General features: G+C 34.3%; 1 protein-coding gene across 11 annotated transcripts in view; it reads right to left on the reverse strand.

Annotated features, from left to right (window-relative positions):
• Window positions 1-542: 542 nt before the first annotated feature.
• LOC127848097 (uncharacterized) overlaps window positions 543-18,371 on the reverse strand; it is a 211,175-nt gene continuing 193,346 nt past the window's right edge. For 6 of the 11 annotated variants that reach the window (XR_008034351.1, XM_052380403.1, XM_052380402.1 and 3 more), the window contains 8 exons: window positions 15,963-16,035; window positions 14,042-14,264; window positions 12,448-12,571; window positions 11,382-11,621; window positions 9,212-9,397; window positions 5,907-6,012; window positions 4,985-5,130; window positions 543-4,012 (listed from right to left, as the gene is read on the reverse strand). The gene's annotated coding sequence lies outside the window, so the exon portion shown is untranslated. Of the gene's footprint in view, window positions 4,013-4,984; window positions 5,131-5,906; window positions 6,013-9,211; window positions 9,412-11,381; window positions 11,622-12,447; window positions 12,572-14,041; window positions 14,265-15,962; window positions 16,036-17,488; window positions 17,624-18,371 lie in introns of all 11 variants that reach the window. The other 5 variants (XM_052380401.1, XM_052380397.1, XM_052380404.1 and 2 more) reach the window with 4 other exon arrangements.

Genomic DNA, 18,371 nt, shown 5'->3' on the forward strand with positions numbered 1-18,371 from the left:
ACCAGTGGGCGGAGTCTAAACTTTGCAGGTGCGTGTGACGTCACGCGTTAACTCGTCTATAGACGTCATAATGCTTGGTAACGAGCTATTTGTTGATTGATAACGCATATCTTCCGTTGTTCATATGCAATAAAGAGTTGCAAGCGTTTTTTTCTTCGATAAATCAATCTCTGACACATATATTGATATGGCAAAGCCGTCACTATTGACCTACTAAACACAAATCAACACATAAATACCGACCACCATATGCAATATGAAAGCTCTGTATTAAATGATTCTCATGATTTTAAACGGAATAAAAGTGTGACCGCGGACTGATATACTAACAGAATTCGTTTGTATCCCAGTTGAGTGTGCCTTTTTTAGGCGTTCAAGATATAAAATAACATGACTTCTATGGAAAGAAATAATTTACAACCTATCGTTAAATTGCACTGTGAGAACAAATATACCGAAATAGAATAGTATCATGAGATAAGGAAAATTGTGTAATTATCTAACCACACGTGTGAGCTGTTCATATCTGATTAAACGAGTGCTTGATAAATATTTTATTTATTCAGTAAATAGACACAGTGACACTACTCTTAAATTATATAATCCAATATATATGTGAACACATCGCGATATATACCATAATAAATCGTATAAACTTTATAAACAGTGTATGCAATAAAAAAATACAGTTAACTAAATAATAGATTTACGACGGATACAAGATAAACATGTGGTGCACGTTGAGCATTATTTAGTTTTTAATTTAACTACGTCTAATTATATAAAATTGTCTGTTTTGAAATCGTATGTTTGCAATTAACGTCTTTTTATAGATATTCCTTGTACTTTATATCTGGAGCGCTCATGTCGTGTGGTTGACCAGGCGATTTATAAGTAGAGTGACACACCACATCTTTATCTCCAAGCTTGTTTTCACAAATTCTAGCCTTCGTTGGACATTTTACAGTATCGGAGTAGGGTCTCTGATATTATTATATGTATGTTCGTCCTCATTTAAACTTATATGCATATCATTCGACTGAGAATTGTTCAGAAAAAAACATCCCCGACATGAGTCATAACTTGATCTTATTTTCATGACGATCCTTTAAAACCAACAAAAACAATTAACATCAACGCCGTATATCTTTGAAAAAGATATTTCTTGTTTAAAATAATGAAGTTATATAGAAGTCGGAAAACGAATTTGATTTTTTTTAAATTGTGATAGCAACACAGAGTCAAGGTACAATAATATGACAACTTCAGGGATAGATATATACCTTAGCAACATTGGAACAACAAACTTGGTTTATCAAGTACACAAATATACAAACACATGATTATATCCCTCTACAAATAAACCACTGATTATAGTAGTGGTTGACCCTAAACCATGATTCATATAATGTGATTTGGCTCAACAAAACACTATGGTAATTGAATGAACTACTATAGAAAATATTCAATTTAATTACAAAGACAGTTAAACATGTTTAAATAATTTTATCAAATATTCGGTTACACTTAACAGAAATACTTCAACATGTACTAGTAAAATACTCTTAACAATAAGGTCACAATTTAGAAAATATCAACGAAGGTCAAACTGGTGTGTAAAAAATCATGTAGTCAATTAAGAAATCCCTGATAAGTATGTGGTACACAAGCAATCAAAAAATGCCTTGGGGCTTTTTCGATAAAGTTCATTTTATGCAATAGAGCCTTTCCACTGCAAAAGGTCACTTTTGAGTAAGACGAACAAATGAAGACATGATTTTAAAATGGCATTTACTTTTACTTAACATACACACAAATTAATCAAAAAGGTTTATTTTGTTTTCTATGTTACAATCAATATGATATGATTGAAATATGACATGTAGTTTAAATATTAAAACCTATTTGAATTAATTAACAACAGAACAAAAACAGCCATTCAAACAACTTGAATAAAAAAAGCACATTTTTTGGAAAGTCTGACATTTGTTGCAGTTTTAAATCGAGAGATTTATTGAAACTTGCTTTTGTGATTGCACTCTTGGTTAATGTGGAGAGGTCAACGTGAAGAATACTGTAACTCAACTGGTAAACTATCACAATTAAATATCAGCCATATATCAAGCATAGAATCATTAGCAAGTATTATATCATAGTTATAGTATAAAATATATCTCAAAGTGACATTTTTTTCAGAACATGTTATAATAAAAGTAAGAATTACAAAAAAATCAACACTGTATTGTCATTAAATTTAATATTTTTAAAAAATAAATTTGATTACATAAAAATTCTGTTACAACACATAAACAAGTGTTTGTGGTGCAATGAGAATTCAATTGTATCTAAAGTAATAATAAAACATTTATTAACAATTGCAGTAATTGAAAATTTAAACCACATCACATTGCTCTCCCTTGTATGTAATTGATTTCAAATTTTCCAGTATTAATATTTTTAATTAAATATTTTTTCAAGCATTTGCTTAAATTATTATTGGACAGATAAAAAGTATGGTATACAAGTGTTTTTATTTGTCATTTAGGTTCTTTCTATTGCCTTGCATCTAAAAGATGTACATCAAAATTATAACATAAAACAGTTAATTGATCAAATTGATTTTTTTTTACAATTGACACCAGCAAATGATTTGTTTTGCTTAATATCCACAATGGCACAATGTAAATATATATTGACATGGTCAAATTATTCACTCATTTACTCACTTGAAAATTTAATTTTTTATACGAGTATGCACAGTTTATACAAAGCATCATGAAGTATTATGTCCCAATACAAAGATCAAAACTAACAATGAACATTAAACACTAACAAGTTATGTCATCTTGATGCATGCTTACTAAAAGAAAAATTAAAATCTTAAGTTTAAAAAAATTAAAAGCATTCCACTTAATTATAGATATTTTCTAATCATTAAACAAACCATTACAATTCAAATTAAGATAATCTTCCAAATTTCATTTAATTCAAATAATCTTCCATCAAATGATGATAATTTATGTTTTGCGTCTATTATCAGCTTTTTGAAAATGCATACAGCTTTTATACAATTATTAAAAATTGTAACTAATGAATAAAGTACCGGTTTTCAATACAAAAATTGACAATTTACGGAAGATAAAATAATTTTGTCCTTAATTTATTAATATTTTTCTTTTATAATTTTCTGACACTACTCAAGATTCTTGTTTAAAAAGTGACTATAATGCGCAAACTGATTGTATTGTATACAGACACAAAGACAGGCAAATCAAAATAGAAGCGTCCATGAATCTTTCTTAACCATTTCTTTTAACTGGCACGTCTTACTATATTACTGGAAAAAACAATACTGTAGTTTGTCTTATTTCATGAAAAAAAGCCGGTAAATGTTTGAAAATTTATTCAAGTTAACAATATTAGTTAAACAACTTTGCTTAAGTTTTAAATCAATGTAATAAAAAATATGTTTATGTTCTATGTTTTACCAACATCTGGATCAAACTTTCGAAAACAGACAAAGTAGCAACACAGGCTTGCACTCTTTTGAACTTAAAATAATACTTTACATAATCACTTTAAACAAGTAATCTTCACTTGATTATAATTAACTATATATATCACAAAAACATATAACAGCAAATCACTTAAAGCGTCATAAATCCCACAAGACATGAACTATAGTTTTCTCTTTACACACAGCTTGGCTGGTCACATGACACAACATAGCTGGCCACATTAGTTTATTGCTGGTCACAGGCTTGTACTTCTTTGTCATTCTGCGATGTTAGTCTGCACCATGCCACTGGGTTTCGACCTATCCCAAAATTCTAAGGTGAGAGCTTCCATTTAAGTGTTCAGAATGGACAGCAAGGCTTTAAAACAGCCAATGCAGGCACTTAGAGACTAGCATGTGTTTATTTATGTTTATCACTAAGCATCCTAGGTTTGAATAACTGCTGCAACAGACTGTCTTTCTGATTGGACGGTTTGGATATTTTTCAATTGGCGTCTGAAAGAAAGGAAGACACGTTATTGCAAATTTCAGTTTATCTTTTTGTTTTGTTACCAATAAAAGCAGGAGATTATGAAAAGTTCTGCCATAGCGTGGTATCCCTTGTTATAAGGCTATAACTGGTAATAAATAACAAGAGCACCGCATAAAGGGTGCCACGCTCGGCTGCGGGTGCAGTTTTGAATAAATGAAAGCTTGTCAGATTATTTTTTTAGGTCACAGTGACCATGACCTTTGACATAGTGACCCAAAAATGGGTGTGGCATGTAGAACTCATCAAGGTGCATCTACATATGAAGTTTCAAAGTTGTAGATTGAAGACTTTGATTTTAGAGCCAATGTTCAAAGATTGACAAAATGTCAAGGTTTTAGTACGACCCTAGCGGCAGACGACACGACGGCGGACACAACGAGCTGGCTATGACAATACCTCGGATTCTCCGAAAACAGCCGAGCTAATAATACATAGTTTAGGAGAATAATAAGATTAAATTATAGATATTTAAATGTTTGTGTCTTTGTTTACCTCTTTATTCTAAATACCTTAAAGTCAAACCATCAATTTGGCAATTTTGGATGGAATATCGGAAAAAGATAATTTTTGCTGTAAGAAACAATATTACATATTATCAAAAGAATTTCTGAGAAAACTCTTACGTCCTAAATGAAGTAGGAACAAGGTTTTAAACCATGGTCACGAATGACCCAACATTCCACTTTTGTCTTGAAACTCCATTAACCTCAAAAGAAACAAAACACAAAGATCAAAGAGCGCAAGTTCAACAGCTGGTTTATATGTTTGGAGAGTTTTATCAACTGCAGAATTAGTATCCTTTTTTAAGTTAAGCTCGAGACAAAAATTAAGACAACAAGAATGACATATGGCGAAACAAAGGGAAATCTATATGACTCCACCCTCCTCTGTATGTTGGGCCATAACAATAGCCTGCGTTTGTCTTGCAAACTCACCCAAGGTTCAAGCTCCACAACGTTCATAGACTGTGGGTCCTGCACCATGGAGATACTGGATTCCTGTGAGAATGACCTTTGCTGGCTCGAGTTCTGCGATAGTAACTGCTTCCAAACCAAACTCAATGCCATGCAATCCATGTTTACTGGAAAAAAGTCAGTTGAGAAAAGGAACAAATAGTTTAAGAGAAAATACAATCATTTTTTGGACAAATGTACAGGGCCGATGTTATGGTTCCACCCAGTAAACAGACTCGAGTGTCTCAGAGATTCATAGGCTTTCACATACATGTAAGCGAGCTTAAATAAACAGATATCATCAAAACCAATCTTCTAGCAATTAAATTTGGAGTTGGAAAATTACTAGAAATTGTGTAGTCATTCCATGCAACCAAGCTTAAATAAACAATATTTGATGATTTTGGTGATAGAAAAAAACAAGTTCACGAGTTTCTAAAACTATGATTGACAACAAGTATTTAATCAATCATCAAAAGCAACAATTTTTCTTTTTATTTGAATACGCAAGCAAAGCTTAAACTTCTTATACATGTGTATTGTGACATCATTAAAGTGTGTGTTCAAATGTCAAACATTTTTTTTCTCCATAAGTATGATTGGAATAAAGCGTCATCCAGCTTCATAATTTGTGCATCTTCATCACTAATTGAGTTTTGTTGATATTTTATGATGGCGCATGTGTAGATATTCTACACACATTTTCATTTGTCAAGGAAAGTAACTGACACTGTTTGGCTGACGATGTTGAACAAAAACCATTGCTTTTATTAATATATTTTTACTGCATTAAACATGCAAAGTCTCATATCTTTCACAGATATTGAGGTTTCTCTCAACAAAAACATTCTTCATTCAACTGAAAACTTTGTTAATAAGGTTTGAACTAAAAACATATATATACCAATTTTAAGTAAAGCTGTTAAAAATTTCTTTGTATTTCTTTGTCTCCTCCCTTTTCACTTCCTCATTGTAGTCATAGATGCAATGTTCAGATGTTACCTCGTTTACTATTAATGACAGAATAATATTTAAAGGTATATGTTCATTAATATTTTCGTGTTCCATAGGCAATTCAGTTACAGTAAACATATAAACAATATTTAAAAGGACATGTAAATTTTTTTCCTGATGTGATGTTGTGCAGTCATTTTGTAAGCTTCAAAAGATGAAACTAATTAAAAAGGAACTTGTTCATAATTGTTTAAATCAATTCTTTGAATATGTTATTGAAACGCAAAACATTCAGTGTATGGAATAATAAAAACAAGAGCTGTCTCCATAGGATGACATATGCCCAGATAAACGCTTTGATAGAAGTTATGAGCATTTTTTCGAAACCTTAACGCATTTTTTGAAACCTAAATATGGATCCTAAGTACAAGGTCAACGTCAAAGGGGTAAACATGTGTGTGCCTATGGAAAGGCCTTGTTCATATACACATGCATACCAAATATGAATGTTACATCACAAGCAATATAGAAGTTATGAGCATTTTTCGAAACCTAAACGAAAATTGTGACGGACAGACAGACGGATGGACAGTGTGATCACTATATGCACTCCTTCGGGGGCATAGAAAAGTATTAAACAAGAGCACTGCATAACAGGTGCCAACGCTTGGCTGTGGGTGCAGTTTTGAATAAATGAAAGCTTGTCAGAGTTTGTTTTTTTTAGAGGTCACATTAACTTTGACCTGGTGACCTCAAAATAAAGCCTGTAGAACTCATCAAAGAGCATCTACATATGAAGTTTCAAAGTTGTAGGTGGAAGCACTTTGATTTTAGAGCAAAATGTCAAGGTTTTAGCACGATGCCGGCGAACGGAAGACAATAAGCTGGCTATGACAATACCTCGGGTTTTCTCCGAAAACAGCCGAGCTAAAAAAGAACAAAAAAGAAAATCACAAAACTTGCTTTCAAAGCTATTCAAAACTGGGATCTTAGAGATAAACAATCCCATGCATTAACATATCGGCTATTCAAACCTGTACAATAGTTAACACATTGTTAACGTTAGACGTTAATTTAACAATTGTTAAAGTTTGGCCTTTTCTTTATTGTCATAACATTTCTTTCTCCTATGGAGGCTAGCATATAACTGCAAATGCAAGTAAGGTAATCTAAAATAAACATGTGTTTGGTGGTAAGGTAGAATGGACATGGTGCCTGCCTTGCAAGCAAGGTGTCCCTAGTTTGATCCCATGCTTTCAACATTTTATTTATAAATTTACTTTCAATCATTGCAGGGTTTTTTTTTACTAAGAAAGTGACGCCGATATTCGGTGTCTTCCCCTACCAGAATTTTTCCCCTAAAAATACCATTTCCCCTCCAAAAATATAATTTTTCACCAAAATATAACATTTTACCCTCAAAGAAATGTTTTTTTTTCTTTTGGTAAGTCGACACTTATCCAATTTGTACTATGTACAACGATCTCGCTCTCTCTCTCTCTCTCTCTCTCTCTCTCTCTCTCTCTCTCTCTCTCTCTCTCTCTCTCTCTCTCCTGACGAACACTCAAATCTGGGAATCCCAGTGATTCTATATATAGCTCTTAAATTACGTCATGGAAATCGGGCAACTAATCGTATTAATCATGTGACTATTTTACTGGATTCCTGTCTTGCGCGAGAAGGGTGTTTCGTCAATTAATTACCGGAAACCAGTCGAATTTTCATCCGGGTTATGTGAAAGCCAAGATTTAAACGTTAAAACAGAAAAAAGTCTCACAATTGGCGTTCATACACGAACAAAATAAAACGTTCGGACTCGGAAAATATTAATTGAGTTGGCGCATTTTTTAAGAATGAATCATCAAAAACCGTTGAAACCCAGCAGGATTCGGAGGTACATGTAATCAACATCGATTAATACTGTCGGATTATTGTGAAAGTGAAAGTAGACAATCGGTAGCTGCCGCACCTTTCCCTTCCAATACTGTAGCTGATCTAGATCGTCAACCCATTCATCATGAAATTGAAATCATAATATTGACATCGTTCCCCGGCCCCAGTTGAAAACATTTCCCATTATTAGATCTACACTTGCAACTTTATTTAGGACTTTGACTTTAATATAATACTTGTTCATGTGTTTAAGAACAAAAAGGCCAGAGACATGCCTCTTTTTCTTAAAAAAAACCCCCAGGGCCCTCACACTACTTTGGGGGAAGGGGTCCGCAGCCCTTAGGAGGGGGAATTTTCGCAGCGTTTCCCTTTTTGGGGGAATTTTTTACTTACTCTCTCATTATTTCATTTGTACATGTTTGCACTATATTCATTGCATTTTTCATAATTTAGTTTGTTTGAAAAGATTAAATTGAAATAGAATTGAGATATAATAATCATGAGACACATCTTTCTATTTAAAAAAAAAAAAAAAAAAAAAAAAAATTATTTTTTTTTTTTTTGGGGGGGGGAATTTTTTCCGGTATACTTTTCAGGTGGGGGACTTTCAGGTGGATTTGATAGATTGAGGGCCCTGAACCCTGAAGTCTGTAGGTGAGTTATAGACATTGAAATGAACAGTTTTTATTTTTTCCCCAAATATGTCTCTTTCGCGCTTGATTTTCCCCTTTTACCCAGCGTCCAGCGTCTTCCCCTCTTTCTAAAAAAAACCCTGCATTGGGCAACCTAAGCTAGATTTGCATACAAGCTACCAACACAAAATTTAAGCAACACAAAATTTAAGCGCAACATCTCCTTCCAAACTGAGGAAGCTTAGCGCAAAATTTTTCTAGTTTCAGTAACAGTGACCTTGAAATTGACCCGACTAGCCCCAAATACAATATCACGCTAGGTCTCCATGCACGACTGCTAAGTCCTGCCTGTAATATCCCAATCTAGTAACCAGGATTTTTCAACTTCATTGAAAACATGCTTAACAAGACAACTGCCAAGCAATATATGTCCCCTACCGGCTCCACCATTGTCAGAATATTTTTTTTGTGTTGTTGCCATAGCAACCAGAATTTTTGACGTAGGAACAAAATGACGTACATAGTGTCCATATTGCCATCTATCCATGTTTCAAGTTTCATAAAAAAAATATTAAGAACTTTAAACGTTATCGCAGGATCCAGAAAAGTGTGACAGACTCACGGACTGACGGACACACAGAGCGCTATCCATAAGTCTCCTCCGGTGAAACCGGTAGGAGACAATAAATGGGGTTAAACTACACTAAATATTGACTTTACAACAACTTACTTCTTTCATAAATATCTTCTGAATTTCTAAAGTGACATCTAAATGGTCCAGGGACGTAAGATCTTGTTGCTTCTGCTGTTGCTGATGAAGCTAAGCCATCATCTGTTGCTGCTATTGTTGGTGCTGTGGCCATTGCTGCTGTGTCTGTCTATTATGCTGTTGCTATTTTCTTAACTGTTGTTGTTGCTGCAATGCGCAATCTTGCAAAAACAGCATTTAAAAAAATAAATAACTTTATCTCTATATCTCACAACAACAAAATTAGTGGTTAAACAAATGCATAACATAATGCGCCTTCCATTTTATATCCAGGTGTACATGATATTATACACATTGTTCCTATACGTTTTCACAGAGCTTTTATGATTGAATGTTTTCACCATTAACATACAAACACCTCGGATTTGTTGTTTGTTGAATTATGGGGACACAAAATACAATGGAATAACTAATTTTGTTTTTCATTACATTATATGCATATTGCAATACCATACAATATATATGTACTACAATATATTGGTATAATATTGAGTTATATAATTCTTTATTTGCATTTGCCGCTGTTTTAAACAGTATTTCAGTCATATAAATGCCATCAGTTAACATACTCACCCCCTTTTTTTTGGGGGGGGGGGGTATTGTGGTTATATTCTGGTTGACCTTAATAACTGATAACTGCCTTTCGCAAATCAGAGGTACGAGATGAATGACCGTGGCAATAATTTCATGACTAATCACAGCCGATGTTATATGGCTTGGCTAAAGGTCAAACCTGTCATTTTCAGTTGTTTAGTCCAGCACTTTACAAACTGAATTAGCTAGCCCGGTTATGTCCATCATTGCATAATGCAATCATAAAAGTTGTGCTACATTTATGCATTTTGCGATACAATATGATTTGCCATAAGTGAGGATAAAAGCATAAAGCAACACAATATAACTAAAGCTCAGCATAACATAAGTATAAAAAGCATAAATACGCATTTGATTTAACAAAAACACCATTAAACATTTTTATTTCAAAATTCTTGAATAAAAATACGCACAAAAAGTAATCCAACTTTGATAATTTTGTCACTTTACAAAAAGTACATGTAAAATACATCAATATTTGATAGTCGTCATCCAACACTTGTCCAACATGTCAGGTTTTGAAGTGGCCAGTCAATGGCTTTTTAAAGAATATAATATTTCGATGAACTTGTGATCTACATCATTTTGACCTTTACTAAACCAATGTTTCGAAAAACTGTCAAAGTGATTTCGAATGAGGGAAACAGACCTTTGTGACTATCAAATAATTGTTTAATCATACAAAAGTGTACTTTAATAATATGTTTCTCATTATATTGTAATAATTTCTAATAAAAATAAAGTATTGCAATAACGAATTCCCAAAACCATAAACGATATTCTACAGAGGACAAAGGTTTGTTCTTGATAACGTATAAAACAATATTCACGTTTTCAATAAGGGATTAAATTCAAAATAGAAAGTGCCTTAGTGACTCCATTTTTTCCCTGTGTCTTGATGAGTAAGTAATCAGGTACTTGGACACTACAACATGTTAATGACTAAGACCTTCAAACATTGGTGTAAAATGTGCAATTGTAAAAACATGAATTGATGATTTTTTTTAAGATCAGAAATTCAAATCAGGGAGTAAAATATGAATTGCCATTAAAATTATCTGATATAATGCCTTTTTTCCAATATATTTACGTAAGTGAAATATGAAAATATGAAACTTTAGGTTGATAATTAGCTGTGGAGGCCAAAACTTGTGCAAGTGAATTTATATCTGAGATCAATATCTATTTAGATCTATATCTCTGTTACTGCAATGGATTATAATAATGTTAATTTGATATTAAGCTGCAATGGCTTACATTTTTGCAAGATTTGTTTTATGGGCGTTTTTGTTTGTGTCTAGAGAAATAAATATAAATTAAATCAAATGTATAAAAAAAGTTTAGTATAAAAAAAGTTTATCTACTAATTGTATTGTGATATTTTAACAATGTCATGTAACAACAAGTTATACAGGTCAACATCGTGTTTAATGGACCAAGGCAAACAGTTAATTTAATAATCATTGTGTTATTTAAATATTGAAGACAAAAAGTTTGCACCAAGATCTTAATTTAAACGGACCATGTGCCATCTTACCTGTCTAACATTCCCATCTTGCCCAGACCACCAAAGCCCATGAGGCCTTGAACCTGACCCTGACGCAAAAGCAAGTACTGGGCGAGTTGTAGGACTTCATCGTCATAGAAACGGCTCTGTACAGAGAACAGACCTGCTGTTGCGCCAGCAGTGGAATGGATCCAGATGAGATATTGTGCTGCGACATAAGTAGTGGATTGGCTAAGCAACACAGCAAGCCGACTGGCTCTGAGAGGCAACCTAGACAGAAGAGTGGGAGCTTTTTAGTTCCAATGTGTACATGTATTAATTTAAAGCATTTATTGACAAACTTCAATACATGCCAAAATCTGTGAAAAGGTCCCTTTAATGATTTTTTTCTGATTAAATTAAAGTTTTAAAGAATTCATATTTTTGTTGTTGCACTACTAATTTATTAGTTTTCAAGCATATGCATTAGTGTTTTCGATGCATTATGCAATACAATATATATATGATATATACTGCTTTATAAAATTTGCAATTATATGTTTTGTATATATTGTTTTCTTAGTAACTTTATCAATATATCGTTGTTTCTTAAATGAATGAAGAGAGGGATTACATTAGGCAGATACAACATTCAAAACAAGATGAGTTTGTGAAACACAATGTCCCCCTATATGACGTTTGACCTTAAAGGATGACCTTGACCTTGACATTTCACCACTCAAAATGTGCAGCTCCATGAGATACACATGCATGCCAAATATCAAGTTGCTATCTTCAATATTGCAAAAGTATTCATAAAATGAGCGATTTGGGCAAAATATATTTGACCTCTGACCTTGAAGGATGACCTTGACCTTTCACCTCTCAAAATGTGCAGCTCCATGAGATACACATGCATGCCAAATATCAAGTTGCTATATTCAATATAGCAAAAGTTATTGCAAAATGTTAAAGTTGGCGCAAACAGACCAACCAACCAACAGACCAACCAACCAACAGACAGGGCAAAAACAATATGTCCCCCACTACTATAGTGGGGGACATAATTACAAGTAACGTTCTAAACTCCACTACACAATATTAAAACAAACCATACTGAGCAGACGTTGAAACGGCTAACTCCATCCTTGCTGCTGATTTATCTGTTGCTGAGTGATCAAGGTTTGGTTGCATGGATACTGCTGGTAGCTAAATATGAAGCGCTGGTTTGGGGCATCATGCTGTGAAAGAAAATAATCTACGTTTACATGGCTTCTTATGTATCACGTACGGTCAAAGAGTGTAGCGTAAACCAAATATATACTAGTATTCACTACTCTGTATCACATCGTTCAGATTCAGTATGAAGCCCTGAAACAAATTTATGTTACCCAGTACATGTTTCATTTAACAGTATCAAACTTATAGCAAAGTAAAATTAGCTACACTGCATGACGTCATCATGTTTATTTCCATGACGCCATTTAGTTTAAACCTATTTACTTATGCTCGATTGCATCGAAAGCCTTAGGCTTATATAAACGCTCTCGAGTCCGTTTCCTGGGCCTAGAACCAGTACTTGGTGTCTTTTGGGGAGATCTAAAGAACACTTCCACAGTGGGGATCGAACCCGTGACCTCCCAGTTGCTAGGCGGACACCATATCTATTACACCACGGCGACCTTATGACGCCATTTAACAACTCTAGAAGATGTAAAACTTGATTTTTAGTACTATTAATTTAAAAAATGTTGTCATTAGCTACCGGTACTTTACAATAATCACATGCAAAGACAAAAAGCATCATATTAATTATTTGAATCATGTGCTTTAGTTCAAGGGCACATTACCTTGCAACAAGTAGTGTGACATAGACAAAATGTAAGTCTTGCACTTCCAGGTAGTATGAACAACATACATAGAAAGTTTCATGTTGATATGCAAAAAACTAAATGATCAGTTCAGAACACGAGTACACATAAATTTACAAAGATGTTTCTGAACCAAGGTTTGTCTAAATTTAAGGGCACAAAACTAATAGAATATTACAACATATGAAAACAATGCCTTGAACTTTTACATGGTATAAACAACGTATAAATAAATATTCATGTTAAAAGGCGGAAAACTACGCGACACAAAGTACACATGTACAATGTTGCAGGCATACATACCGACCGACAGATTGATTCAAATATACCCTTGCAAACCAACCCACGCAAACTTACTTTGAGGAGTATATTGGTTTCAGAATATTAGTTATGCAGTTTCAAACTGCCACTCTTCGATATGATACAGGGTATGTTACTTTATATTGGGCACAAAGCATAGCTTGGCCAATCAAAACCTTTATCTGTGAGAAAACCATCTACACTTTATGGTGATGAGACAAACTATTATAAATTTTAAAAAAATCCCCTGACCTACCAACCAACTGACAGAGTGACTCCAATATACCAAGGGTTGTCATAAGTAATTGGTTGCAAATCGAATTCTTTGTTTCAAATCATTATGGAACCTGACCTTACTTTCTTTATCTCTCATACCAATCACTATTACTAGTATTACTATGAACAGCAATGGGTTGTTTCACATACAAGCCTGCTAGACCCTAACCAAATTGCTAAGTTTTATATGATAATCGCTTGTTTCAAACGCTAATGACAATCTTGGATTGTGAGGGGTTAATAATTGTAAATTGACGTTCCCACCTGATATGCCATGTTGATCTACTGCTATTGGGAAGAGCCCAACAAGAGCTGTTGTCCAGGGGCATCATGACAACACCTTGGGGCTAACGAGGCTTGTGCTAGGGAGTGGCCGGTGGACATCTTCGCGAGATTGGAACCAGGTTGATATTGGGCCTAGGTTCCTATTCCTCCTAAAAATCATGTTCTACGCACTGGCTCTGTTCATTAGCTCTGCGAGGTATTCCTGGAATGGAACCATGTTGATTGCCGCGTTGTCAAATAATTGAAGAGCTACAAAGGAATACATTTGAGCATAGAGGTGAGATTTAAGACCAACCTCATAGGAAGAGTGCTTTAAATACTTTACCCAACTTAACATATTGAAAAAACTGAAATTTGCAAAAATGTAAATGTTCATAAATAGTTGTATCTTTGCATTACAAATTAAATACTTGCACATATTTGAAATAGGTAAAGTTTAATTTGAGGGTGGTACACAACATTTAAATTAAAATCAGAGGTAGATTTTCCCGTCCGTTTATCAAGTATATATGGTATAACATCATTATAAAGCATGTGAAAAGTTGTAATTAACCAGTCAATAAACAAATAATTCACCAAAGGTGTGTGTATCAGTATAAGTATTAACAATTACTACACATTTCATTTAATCCAATTTATTAAGCACGATTCTAAAACAACCTAAGGTTTATGGAGACACTTTTGAGCCTGTTTTCTGGCTAGAAGGATTACTTTATGTCTTTGGAGGACTCCTTATAAGAATGCTCCAAGAGTGAGGATCCAAGCCTGACCTCCCAGTCGCTAGGAAGACAACATGTCAACTATGTCACTACAATATTACATTTGAAAGCCTTGTACAGAGATAGGCTATTGATGCTGAAGCAGCTATTTGTTCTTATTGGGTCTTATCCTGTGGCTTTCTTTCTTCCTTGATCATGATCAAATTTTTGGCACTCTTGTAAGCAAGACAACTAGACCTTTAAACATTGAAGCAAAAGTTTAGTATTTTTGTTAGTCAAATTCATCGCTTTACAAGTATTTAAAAAAACTGTTTAATTATATATTCATTAAAAATGCAACAATGTTAAATATCAAAAAACAAAGTACATGTTTATGACATGATATTTTGTGGATTTGTTGAATCAGAAATATTTGGTACATCCTAAATTACTGGATTAAATAATAATTAATAAAGGTTTTAGACATAATGTTTGTTGATAATTTTATTTCATTTTTGAGCAGATCTACAAATATCCACAAATATTACAGATCAAGAATCAACAAGGGACAAAATTGTCACAAAACCAGGTTTTTATTGTGAAAAAAAATATGATAAAGGGAGAAAACTCAAACTGAACTTTTGAAATGAACAAACAAAATTAACCCCCTTAGTAAGTTTTTTTTTTTTTAAATCTATTTTTAGTCGTGGCGACCTTGACATTGGAGATATTGACGTGATTCTTTCGTGCGACACACCGTACCATGATGGTGAACAAATGTGCCAAATGATTTTAAAATATCACAATGAATGACATAGTTATGGCCAGGACAAGCTCATTTATGGCCATTTTTGACCTTTGAACTCAAAGTGTGACCTTGACCTTGGAGATATCGACGTAATTATTTCGCGCGACACACCGTCCAATGATGGTGAACAAATGTGCCAAATGATTTTAAAATCTGACAATGAACGACATAGTTATGGCCCGGACAAGCTTGTTCCGCCCGCCCGCCAGCCAGCCCGCCCGCATTCGCCAATCTAATAACCAGTTTTTTCCTTCGGAAAACCTGGTTAATAATGGCTGTACAGTATCAATTTAAATACTCCCAGGGGGGGGTGATCGTATCCAGAACCTAATTGCTTAGTATACACCACATTAAATACATAACTGCCACCAATTATGCATGAGAAAAGACTCACCTGTTGAGATATAGGGCGACATTGGATTTGGGGAACATGGTCCTCTAAGCTTGAACTGGCAACAGTATGACCCCTGGAAACAAAACAAGACATCTATTTCAAAACATGTATTCCAAAACATGATACCAGTATATATCACCTTAACAAGAGCCGTCTCAAAGACAGCAAAAGCTTCACTACTTGTATTCTCCAGCTTTGATAGAATAATGTATGTTTTCTGTCAGTCAACTTATATAAAATTACAACAAGGGCTGTTTGTAAAACATGCATGCCCCCATATGGGATGTCAGTTGTAGTGGCAGCCATTGTGTGAATACGTTTTTTGTCACTGTGATCTTGACCTTTGACCTAGTGACCTGAAAATCAATAGGGGTCATTTGCCAGCCATGATCAATGTACCTATGAAGTTTCATGATCCTTGGCCTAATAATTCTTAAGTTATCATCAGGAAACCATTTTACTGTTTTGAGTCACTGTGACCTTGACCTTTGACCTAGTGACATGAAAATTTAAAGGGGTCATCTGCCAGTCATGATCAATGTACCTATGAAGTTTCATGATCCTAGGCGTAAGAAGTCTTGAGTTATCATCCGGAAACCATTTTACTATTTCGAGTCACTGTGACCTTAACCTTTGACCTAGTGACCTGAAAATCAATAGGGGTCATCTGCCAGTCATGAGCAATTGTAACGGTCAGGGTTTCAGAAGCTGTGATAACCCAGCGCAATAACCCCTCCAGAACCAGATACAAATAAACGTGAACAATAAATCAATTTATTTACAACATTAAAATAAACTATTTACAGTATGATATGACTATGAAAAGAAATAAACAACAAAGTATGAACGTTAATGGCCAGTTAACGTAGTCACACTGTAGATGGTAGATGTAGTGGTGGAGCACTATTGAGTGTCACAACCTGAACCTATGTCCAGCCGTCAAATAAGTTTTATAAAAATGACATTGAATAAAAAAATGTGGCTGTTTGTTCCTTCTATTCAAGGGATATTTTTGTCATATATAAGGGAAAAACAAAACAAACGTTTGGCTAAAAGGCTTATTTTCAGCCAAAAAACCAGACACAACTTAATAATGATTTATGTCAACTGTTACCTATGGTATTTACCCAGTTTGACCAATTTCAAACAAACAATTCCCAATGGATGCCTTTCCCCAAAAGGTCAGAAGAATTATTGAAAAACTGACGTTTATGCAGCCCGCAGAGGTTAATCACTGAAAACACTTCCCTCTTTTATGGATTTTTTTGCATAAGTGATGTTTCTTCTCAACAAAAAAGAAATTTAAGCATATCTGGGAAGAAACTTAACGAACATGCATTAAACACCATTTTCCAAGACCATGAATCAATAATACCCAATAAGCGAGTATTTGTTTGAGAAAGTTGGGATTGTCATTAACATTCACTTAGACGATGTTTGTCTTGTTGGCTAATAATGTTTACTAAAACGGCAATGGAAAGTAAACTGAACTAGAGTTATATTAGTGACAAGTGAATATGCCTTACAGGTCATGTTGCTGTACTGTTGCTGTTGGGAAAGAGATGTTCAGAGAGCAATGAGACCACGGTTGCATCATGAACCTGCCCCCCACGGCTACAGCTGCTTTTTGGGCACAGATTGGTACTAGTTTGACATTTGGCCTGGAATCCCAAACGGTCATGTTTAACGCAGTCAAACTGTTTATTAGTTTGGTGAGGTTTTCAAGGAAGGGTGCCTTGTTCATTGACATGTTGTCCAATGAAATAGTCACCAATGACATACAATTAGACAAAGGAACAAAACACAACAAAGCACTACAAAGTTTATCCATGTGAGCAGTACACTCAAATGCATATGCACAGTCGAGAAAATTATGCCTACTTGCAGAAATTCTGATTGCTTTTAAGCATAGAAAAGACCCAACTTTTCAGAGAGTTTATACACCAATGAAACGAAGGACAAGAATGCCGACAAACTTCAACTGTTTAAAGGCTGTGTTACATTTAAGTGCAAATGCAGACACGGTTGATTTGCCAATTTTACCTTCATTCCAGGACCATATTTGTGAGCTGCTACAGACAATCTGGCTGGTGACTATAAAACTTGTCATGATATGAGCCGCGTTATGGGAAAACTGGGCTTAATGCATGTGCTTAAAGTGTCATCCCAGATTAGCCTGTGGTGTCCACAAAAACATTTATATAAGGTCATCACGAAAGATAATGTTTGTTGGCAAAATATTAGCCTCATTCTGGGAAAAATGGGCTTAATGCATTTACATAAAGTGTCATCCCAGATTAGCCTGTGCAGTCAACACAGGCTAATCAGGGACGACACATTCTGCGTTTTTTGTATTTTTAGTTTAAAGGAAGGCTTTTCTTAGCAAAAATCCAGTCTATGCAGAAAGTG

This window comes from Dreissena polymorpha, chromosome 10 (genome assembly GCF_020536995.1).
Source record: "Dreissena polymorpha isolate Duluth1 chromosome 10, UMN_Dpol_1.0, whole genome shotgun sequence".
Lineage (NCBI taxonomy): Eukaryota > Metazoa > Mollusca > Bivalvia > Myida > Dreissenidae > Dreissena > Dreissena polymorpha.